The sequence below is a fragment of the Hyperolius riggenbachi genome, chromosome 2, assembly GCF_040937935.1.
Source record: "Hyperolius riggenbachi isolate aHypRig1 chromosome 2, aHypRig1.pri, whole genome shotgun sequence".
Taxonomy (NCBI): Eukaryota; Metazoa; Chordata; class Amphibia; order Anura; family Hyperoliidae; genus Hyperolius; species Hyperolius riggenbachi.
Genome location: NC_090647.1, coordinates 541,923,583 through 541,932,606, shown reverse-complemented (window position 1 = coordinate 541,932,606; position 9,024 = coordinate 541,923,583). Strand labels below are relative to the sequence as shown.

The 9,024-nt window shown below is 41.3% G+C and overlaps 1 protein-coding gene across 2 annotated transcripts in view; it reads left to right on the top strand.

Moving 5' to 3' along the window:
- Window positions 1-316: 316 nt before the first annotated feature.
- Window positions 317-9,024, top strand: part of RERG (RAS like estrogen regulated growth inhibitor) — a 33,905-nt gene continuing 25,197 nt past the window's right edge. The window contains exon 1 of one of the 2 annotated variants that reach the window (XM_068270757.1): window positions 317-597. The gene's annotated coding sequence lies outside the window, so the exon portion shown is untranslated. Of the gene's footprint in view, window positions 598-8,023; window positions 8,068-9,024 lie in introns of those variants that run through there. The other variant, XM_068270758.1, reaches the window with a different exon arrangement.

Genomic DNA, 9,024 nt, shown 5'->3' with positions numbered 1-9,024 from the left:
CGCTGTGGTGAGAAGACTGCTGCTGTAGAAGTGCTGGGCTTCTCAGGGAGGAAGCGGGGGGGCTTCCACTGCTGCAACCAGAAAAAGCAACAGTGTGCTGCTGCTGAGTAGATGGGAGGGCTGTGTTGACATTCTGCAGAGTGAATGGGAAGGTTGTGTTGACATTCCTTCACCTTCTCTGAAGTATCTTCTGTGTTCCAATCAGCTGTTTCCCCCTCCTGTGAGTCATAGATGCAGAGGAGGAGAATCGTCCTTTAGATTTCCGAGTCCATATAAGAGAACGTCCCTCCCTCTCTGCAGGCTCATTGGAAGACCTTGCAGAGGGTCTGTCTGTCTGTTGCTTTGTTACTGTTAGCCGATGTAACTGGCACCAACTGTCACACACAAATCCTTATATACTCTCCGCTTATCCACGCACCTCTACCTCCTGCCTGTCTCTAGGCAAACCTCTTAAGCCTAACTGCCTCATCATTGGTCCCACCTGCTGTACCTAAGCCCCCCCAGTGCCCTCCCCATGTAATGCTGCACTCATACCGGACACAAAGCTCCTCCTTCTGCAGCTGCCAGACATCTGCAATATAGACTGTGTATGTAGTGGTATGTATCATCATGTGTTTGGTGCGCACATTTCTTAGTTTATCTGCTGTGTAAATTGCAGGATGTGTATATGTGTATTTTTATGGCGTTAACATTACTGAGGTATATACTAGATGTGTAAAATGTATAGGGTAAGACCTTTGCTGGTGTATATAGTGTGTACACTGCTGGATGTGTATAGTGTATATGGTGTGCATATTGCATATAGTGTATACAGTGTGTACATTGCTGGATGTTTATAATGTATACGGTGCATATATTGCTCAGTACATATAGTGTATATGGTGTGTGTGCATTGCTGAATGACGTGTATAATGTATACGGTGCGTATATTGCTCAGTACATATAGAGTATATGGTGTGTGTGCACTGCTGGATGACGTGTATAATGTATATGGTGTGCATGCTGCTCAGTGCATATAGTGTATATGGTGTGTACATTGCTGCATGTGTATACTGTACTGTATAGTGAATATGGTGTGTGTGCATTGCTGGATGACATGTATAATGTATATGGTGTGCATATTGCTCAGTGCATATAGTGTATATGGTATGTGTGCATTGCTGGATAACATGTATAATGTATATGGTGTACATGTTGCTCAGTGCATATAGTGTATATGGTGCATACGTTGCTGGATGTGTGTGTATAATGTAAATGGTGCTGCACATATTGCTCAGTGCATACAGTGTATATGGTGTGTACATTGCTGGATGTGTATAGTATATACAATGCGCATATTGCTCAGTGCATACAGTGTGTATGGTGTGTGTGCATTGCTGGATGTGTGTAATGTATATGGTGTGTATATTGCTCAGTGCATATAGTGTATATGGTATGGGCATTGCTGGATGTGTGTAATGTATACAATGCGCATGTTGCTCAGTGCATACAGTGTGTATGGTGTGTGTGCATTGCTGGATGTGTGTAATGTATACGATGTGCATATTGCTCAGTGCATATAGTGTATATGGTGTGGGCATTGCTGATTGTGTATAATGTATACGTTGTGCATATCACTCAGTGCATATAGTGTTTATGGTGTGGGCATTGCTGGATGTGTATAATGTATATGGTGCACATATTGCTTGGTGCATATAGTGTATATGGTGCATAGATTGCTGGATATGGTACTGCACATATTGATCAGTGCATACAGTGTGCGGTATATGGTGTGTACATTGCTGGATGTGCATAGTATATACAATGCGCATATTGCTCAGTGCATACAGTGTGTATGGTGTGTGGGCATTGCTGGACGTGTATAATGTATACGGTGTGCATATTGCTCAGTGCATATAGTGTATATGGTATGGGCATTGCTGGATGTGTGTAATGTATATACGGTGTGCATATTGCTCAGTGCATATAGTGTATATGGTATGGGCATTGCTGGACGTGTGTAATGTATATAGTGTGCATATCACTCAGTGCATTTAGTGTTTATGGTGTGGGCATTGCTGGATGTGTATAATGCATATAGTGCACATATTGCTTGGTGCATATAGTGTATATGGTGCATAGATTGCTGGATATGGTACTGCACATATTGATCAGTGCATACAGTGTATATAGTGTGGGCATTGCTGGATGTGTATTATTTATATGGTGCACATATTGATCAGACCATATACTGTATATGGTGTGGACATTCTTTGATGTGTACAATGTATATGCTGTGTACATTGCTGGATGTGTATAATGTATACAGTGTGCATATTGCTCAGTACATACGATGTATATGGTGTGTGTATTGCTGGATGTGTATAATGTATATGGTGTGTGTATTGCTGGATGTGTATAATGTATACAGTGTGCATATTGCTCAGTCAATACGATGTATATGGTGTGTGCATTGCTGGATGTGTATAATGTATACAGTGTGCATATTGCTCAGTACATACGATGTATATGGTGTGTGTATTGCTGGATGTGTATAATGTATACAGTGTGCATATTGCTCAGTGCATACAGTGTATATGGTGTGTACATTGCTGGATGTGTATAATGTATACAGTGTGCATATTGCTCAGTACATACGATGTATATGGTGTGTGCATTGCTGGATGTGTATAATGTATATGGTGTGTGCATTGCTGGATGTGTATAATGTATATGGTGTGTACATTGCTGGATGTGTATAATGTATACAGTGTGCATATTGCTCAGTGCATACAGTGTATATGGTGTGTACATTCTTGGATGTGTATAAAGTGTTAAAGTGTATGGTGTGTGGACATCACTAGATGGTGCATATAGTATACATATGGTGCATATGGTGTACGTTGCTGGTTAAATATAATGTTAATAGTGTGAAATTTGCTAAATGTATTTATGTATGTATAAAGTATATAGCATGGGCATTGTTGGATATGTCGATATGTCGAATGTATATGGTGTGTACTTTTTCTGGATTTGTATAATGTATAAGCTTGCACATGGCTAAATGTGTGCGTGTGTGTGTGTTTGGGGTGGGGACATCTACTTCGGAGAAAAGTGTTCCCCGTAAGTATATTATGCTAGGCACTGACCAGTGGCGTAGCTAAGGAGCGGTGGGCCCTGGTGCAAGTTTTACATTGGGCCCCCCCAAGCACTCTATACATAACAATGGATACGGCGCACCAAAACCTGCCAATGGCAACTACAGTGTCAGAGGTGCGAGAAGGGGATGGGGAACAGCTTGTTAATGATTATTGCTATTCAAAGCATCTATGGAAGTGATTATTACCAGCACAGGACCAATAGAAAGCTAATACCTCCGGTTGAGGGAGGGCCCTATGGGGCCCCGATGCGGTCGCAACCTCTGCACCCCCTATTGCTATGCCGCAGGCACTGACACTGTATGGTTTAGATCATTGCTGGAGGTATATGCTATGGACATTGGTGGATGTATATAATGCACACATTACTGGATCTTCATAATGGACATGTGTTGCCGGGTGGGTATAATGTATATGATGTGCACATTGTTCGATGTGTATAATATATATATTCAATAGATAATAATGATAATAATAGAGAAAGCAAGGGAATTCCAGAAGAATGTCTACTTTTGTTTTATCGATTTTTTTTAAAAGCTTTTGACTGTGATGATCAGTGGTCCTCAGACTAAGGCCCGCGGGCCGAATGCGGCCCCCCAAGGCTTTTTCACTAGCCCTCCAAACACAAAATGCAGCTCACTGCACCTTTAAATATTGTCACCCCACATATAGAATAGCAGTGCTGGCACCACCCATACACATACTGTAGAAGCCAGTGAGCAGTCATTTGCTGGCTTCCAATCCAATTCTGCATCAGGTGACACTGCTGTCCAACTGGGCGGCAGGCTGTCACCTGAGTATGCTTCACTGTCTTGTATACAAAGACGATCCTTCGGGCGCCGCATGACTGAATGGCTGCTGCTAGGAGTTCTCCTCTGGGCATGATTGGGGGGAATCAATACCTAGATTCAATGTAATGTTTTTCAACATCAATTTATGTATGTTCTGGCACCCCAGCAGTCTGAAGTATGTTGACCCCGCCCTTGACCGAAACAGTTTGGGGCCCCTGGTGTAGATTGTGATAGACTGTGGCAGATTCTCATGGAAATGGGGACACCAGGCCATCTCATTTGCCTTTTGAGGAATCCATATGCAAACCAAGAAGCAACAGTTAGAATGGAGTATGGAATAACTGACTGGTTCACAATTGCTAAAGGAGTGCAACAAGCTTGCATATCCTCTCCTTATTTATCTAACTTACAAGCTGAATATGTGATGCAGAAAAGCTGGTTTGAATGAGTCACATGCTGGAAGTAAAATAGCAGACAGGAACATTTACAATCTGAGGAATGCCGATGATACCACTCTGACGGCTGAAACTGAGGAAGAAATGAAAAGCCTAGTCATGAATGTCAAACGAGAAAGTGCCAAAGTCTACTGCTGGTCTAATGTAACATCAAGAAAACTAAAGTCATGTTGTTTGCTCCGGTGAACAGAGCTGGATTTCGGAAAAGGCCACCAAGGCCCAGACCTTGGGCAGCAGCTGGTCAAGGGGCGGCTTGACATGGAAGAGGGGTTTCTGCATATGAAACAAGAAGCTGCAAATGGAATACAGAGGCTGCAAATATAAAGCAACACATGGAAATAGGGAGCTGCTGCCCAAGGGATCTGTATATAACTGAAGGGGCTGCTGTACATGAAGATTTGAGATGGAAGTTGGGGCTGCACAAGGAATAGGAGGGGGGGCTGCACAAGGAATAGGAGGGGGGTGTTGCACAAGCATGGAAAGCTACTAGAAACTAGGCCTAGGGACAGAAAAAGTATAAACCCGGCCTTGCCGTGAACCATCTACAAATAGAAGTAGAAAAAGTAGAAGTTGTAAATTCCTGGGGTTGAAGATCTCTGAAAATGGTGAGTGCAGCCATAAGATTAAAGGACGCTTGTTACTTGGGAGGAAAGCTATGGAAAATTTAGACAAGGTACTAAAGGATAGAGATGGCACTTTACCAACAAAGATCATAATAGCTAAAGCTATGGTCATCCCAGTACTAAAATATATCTGTGAAAGTTGGACAATAAATAAGGTCATGTGTAGAAATTGATTTTTTGAATTGTGGGTTTGGAGAAAGCTACTAAGAGTTCCCTGGACTGTCGGAAGATCTAACCTGTCAATTGTTAAAGAAATAAGTCACTGGAGGGATTGATAATACTACTTTGGAGAAATACTTGAAGCTTGGAAACATTGAGGGTAAAAGAAGAAAAGGAGGACAGAGGCTAAGATGGATAGACAGCCTATGTGAAGCTATGAACATGCCTCTGCAACATCTAAAAGAAATAGAAATTGACAAATACATCTGGCATACAAAAGTACATATGGTCAGGAAGTGTCAAAGTTGACTAAATTGAGGAGAAGGAGAATATATATGATATTTATACCACTGGGTGTATATAATGTATATGGTGTGCAACCAGGGGCGTAACTAGAAATCACTGCCCCCCCCCCCCCCCTCGTAAAACTTTGGATGGGGCCCTTTCCTGCCAAATCCCCCCCCCACACCCCTTCTCGCCCCATCCGCTTTCTGCACAGGTAAACTGAGAACCAATGTTTAGAAGAAAAAAAGAAAAGAGAAATCGAGAGCCCCCAATAGTGTATTATTGTAGATTAAATGATCGTAAAAATGGTAAAGTAGTAAGTTATACTCACAAGTGTGGGTTGCCGGATCAGGCAACCACTTGTATCACAGTCGGGGAGATTAAACCTGTCCCCGCTCAGGTTAAAATGTCGCTCTCTGCGTAGAAGAAAAAGAGGGGGGGTGTCCACACCCATCCACCAGGTGGATATCACGTAATGAGAAAAACCAGAGGCGCCAATAGAGTAAAAATGTACCAATTAAAACCAATTAAAATTGTATGAGTGGACCCGCCTACCTCCAATCAAAAAGGACCACTATAATGGTTAACAATATAAATTTAATCAATTTAGTCAATTTAGTACTCCAACAACAACAATTAGTTTGCAACGCGTTTCACGGGACCCAAGCCCGCTTCCTCAGGCAAAACACATACAATCAGGAGCAACCAGTAGTAGTCTGTACCAGCGTGGCGCCTCTGCCAATGTTATTCAATTGTTAGCGTTTTCTCTATCAATTATATTAGCTTCTGTGATAAAACATGCATGACACAGAGTTTTGCGCACGTTATAATGTGTGTAACTTTTTCGCATGTAAATGTGAATTTTCATGCATAATCATGTGGCCGTTTTCGCGCTAAAATTTATGATTGCGAACATGAAAATTCGCTATTGCGCGTGACAAAAATTACCTTGTTATAACACCCGCAAAATGATAGCACGACCGTGATATCAGTTATCATGGTTTAGTGAATCAAGCCCATGGTGTGCAGAAAATGTATACAGAAAAACGCATACAGAACAGACGAGTGTGCTCCCAGCTTATTACACTTACTCTGTCCATCTCTGATGGAGCAGAACTGGCTCTGCAGATTCTTCCAGCATCACTACAGTACACAGCACTTGGGGAGGGGTAGAGACATTGGGGGCAGCACACTGTACACAAGACCCTGCTGCACAATGAAAAGGGACTATTTACAAAACTTTCTATGATTCCTTATCTGTGGCTGAGCAGATGAAGTCATTAGAACAATTGTGTAGGGAGCAAAAAGTTTTTTTCTCTCCTTGCCCTTAATTGTCAGTCTCTCAGGATGGGCCCCCCTGTGACTTCTGGGCCCCCCTGCGGCTGCATCTCTTGCAAGGTCTATTGTTACACCCCTGTGCGCAAGGTCTTAGGTGTATATAATGTATACGGTGTGCACATTTTTGCATATGTAATGTGTATTTCTGCATATGTAGTGTATATATTATGCACATTTTTGCGTATGTAAAGTATATGTTATGGACATTGCTGGATGTATATAATGTACATGGTGTTCACATTGCTGGGTATGTAATGCATTTGTTGTGCACACCCTGTATGTTGCATACATTGATTTAATACATACTGTATATGGTGCATATGTTGCTGGTTGTGTATTATTATTTATTGTATTTATAAAGCGCCAACATATTACGCAGCGCTGATATTATGATGTGTAATTTGTGCACATTGTTCATGGTATAATGTAATAATATATGTACAGCATATTATGTACATTGCGGTAGGTGTATAATGCATATGGTGTGTGTGTGTGCGCGCGTGTGTGTGTTCATATCGCATATGGCTTTATATTGCTGGGTGTATACAGTATAATGATGTGATGTGGATATTGCTGGTTGAATAAGAAAATTATATTATGTGCAAAATATACATGGTGTGTATACGGTGTGTAAGCGTTCAGTGTATGCAATGTGTGTGCATGTAATGTGTGTAGACATTGAATGGTCAGTGTATATATTATGAAAATATTGTAGACCATGCTTGGCAAGGCTGTTTTTAGGCATAGGCAAACCAGGCAGATGTCTGGGGTAACAACTGTAGGAGAAGAGCTAGTCTTAGCATACCATACTTTACAGAATTATTATAGCCATCTGCTAGTTCCATTACATTTCATTTCTTTTTTGTGGTGCCCAAATTTATGCACCTGCCTAATTTTGTTTAAACAATTATTGCGCACTTTCTGTAAATCCAATAAACTTCATTTCACTTCTCAGATATCACTGTGTGTGTCTCCTATATGATATATTTAACTGACATTTTTTATCGTAACAACCAACGATTTATGCAGGAAAATCATGATGATTATCAAAGTTGCCCAAACTTTCGCCTCCCACTGTATATCGGGAAATAGGGAACGGAGGTGGGGGAGGCTGGGATTCTGTTCTTCCTATGAAGGCTGAAAGGAGAAAGTTCTATGAATCACGCTTTCCATGCTGGCTGCCGGGGTTTCTATGGAAACAAGAAGGGCTCATGTGACAGGAGAGGGTGTGTGTCAATCTTATTGCTGCTTCCTGGTTTCAAGGCAGCTTCTCTGTGAGGTACAGTATCAGCGTGTATTGTGTGCTGCTGTCTGCATTACAGTGCTGAATATAGGAGGGTACAGAGTGCTATGCAAGTGTTGTGTATAGTGCAGTGTATACCGTGCAAGTGTGTGCATATAAAGTGCAGTGTATGTGTGTGTATAGTGCAGTGTGTGTGTGTGTGTATGTATAATGCAGTGTATGAGTATATAGTAGTGCAGTGTATGTGTGTGTATAGTGCAGTGTATGAGTATATAGTAGTGCAGTGTATGTGTGTGTATAGTGCAGTGTGTGTGTGTGTGTATGTATAATGCAGTGTATGAGTATATAGTAGTGCAGTGTATGTGTGTGTATAGTGCAGTGTATGAGTATATAGTAGTGCAGTGTATGTGTGTGTATAGTGCAGTGTATGAGTATATAGTAGTGCAGCGTATGTGTGTGTATAGTGCAGTGTATGAGTATATAGTAGTGCAGTGTATGTGTGTGTATAGTGCAGTGTATGAGTATATAGTAGTGCAGTGTATGTGTGTGTATAGTGCAGTGAATGAGTATATAGTAGTGCAGTGTATGTGTGTGTATAGTGCAGTGTATGAGTATATAGTAGTGCAGTATATGTGCGTGTATAGTGCAGTGTATGAGTATATAGTAGTGCAGTATATGTGTGTGTATAGTGCAGTGTATGAGTATATAGTAGTGCAGTATATGTGTGTGTATAGTGCAGTGTATGAGTATATAGTAGTGCAGTATATGTGTGTGTATAGTGCAGTGTATGAGTATATAGTAGTGCAGTATATGTGTGTGTATAGTGCAGTGTATGAGTATATAGTAGTGCAGTGTATGTGTGTGTATAGTACAGTGTATGAGTATATAGTAGTGCAGTGTATGTGTGTGTATAGTGCAGTGTATGAGTATATAGTAGTGCAGTGTATGTGTGTGTATAGTGCAGTGTATGAGTATATAGTAGTGCAGTGTATG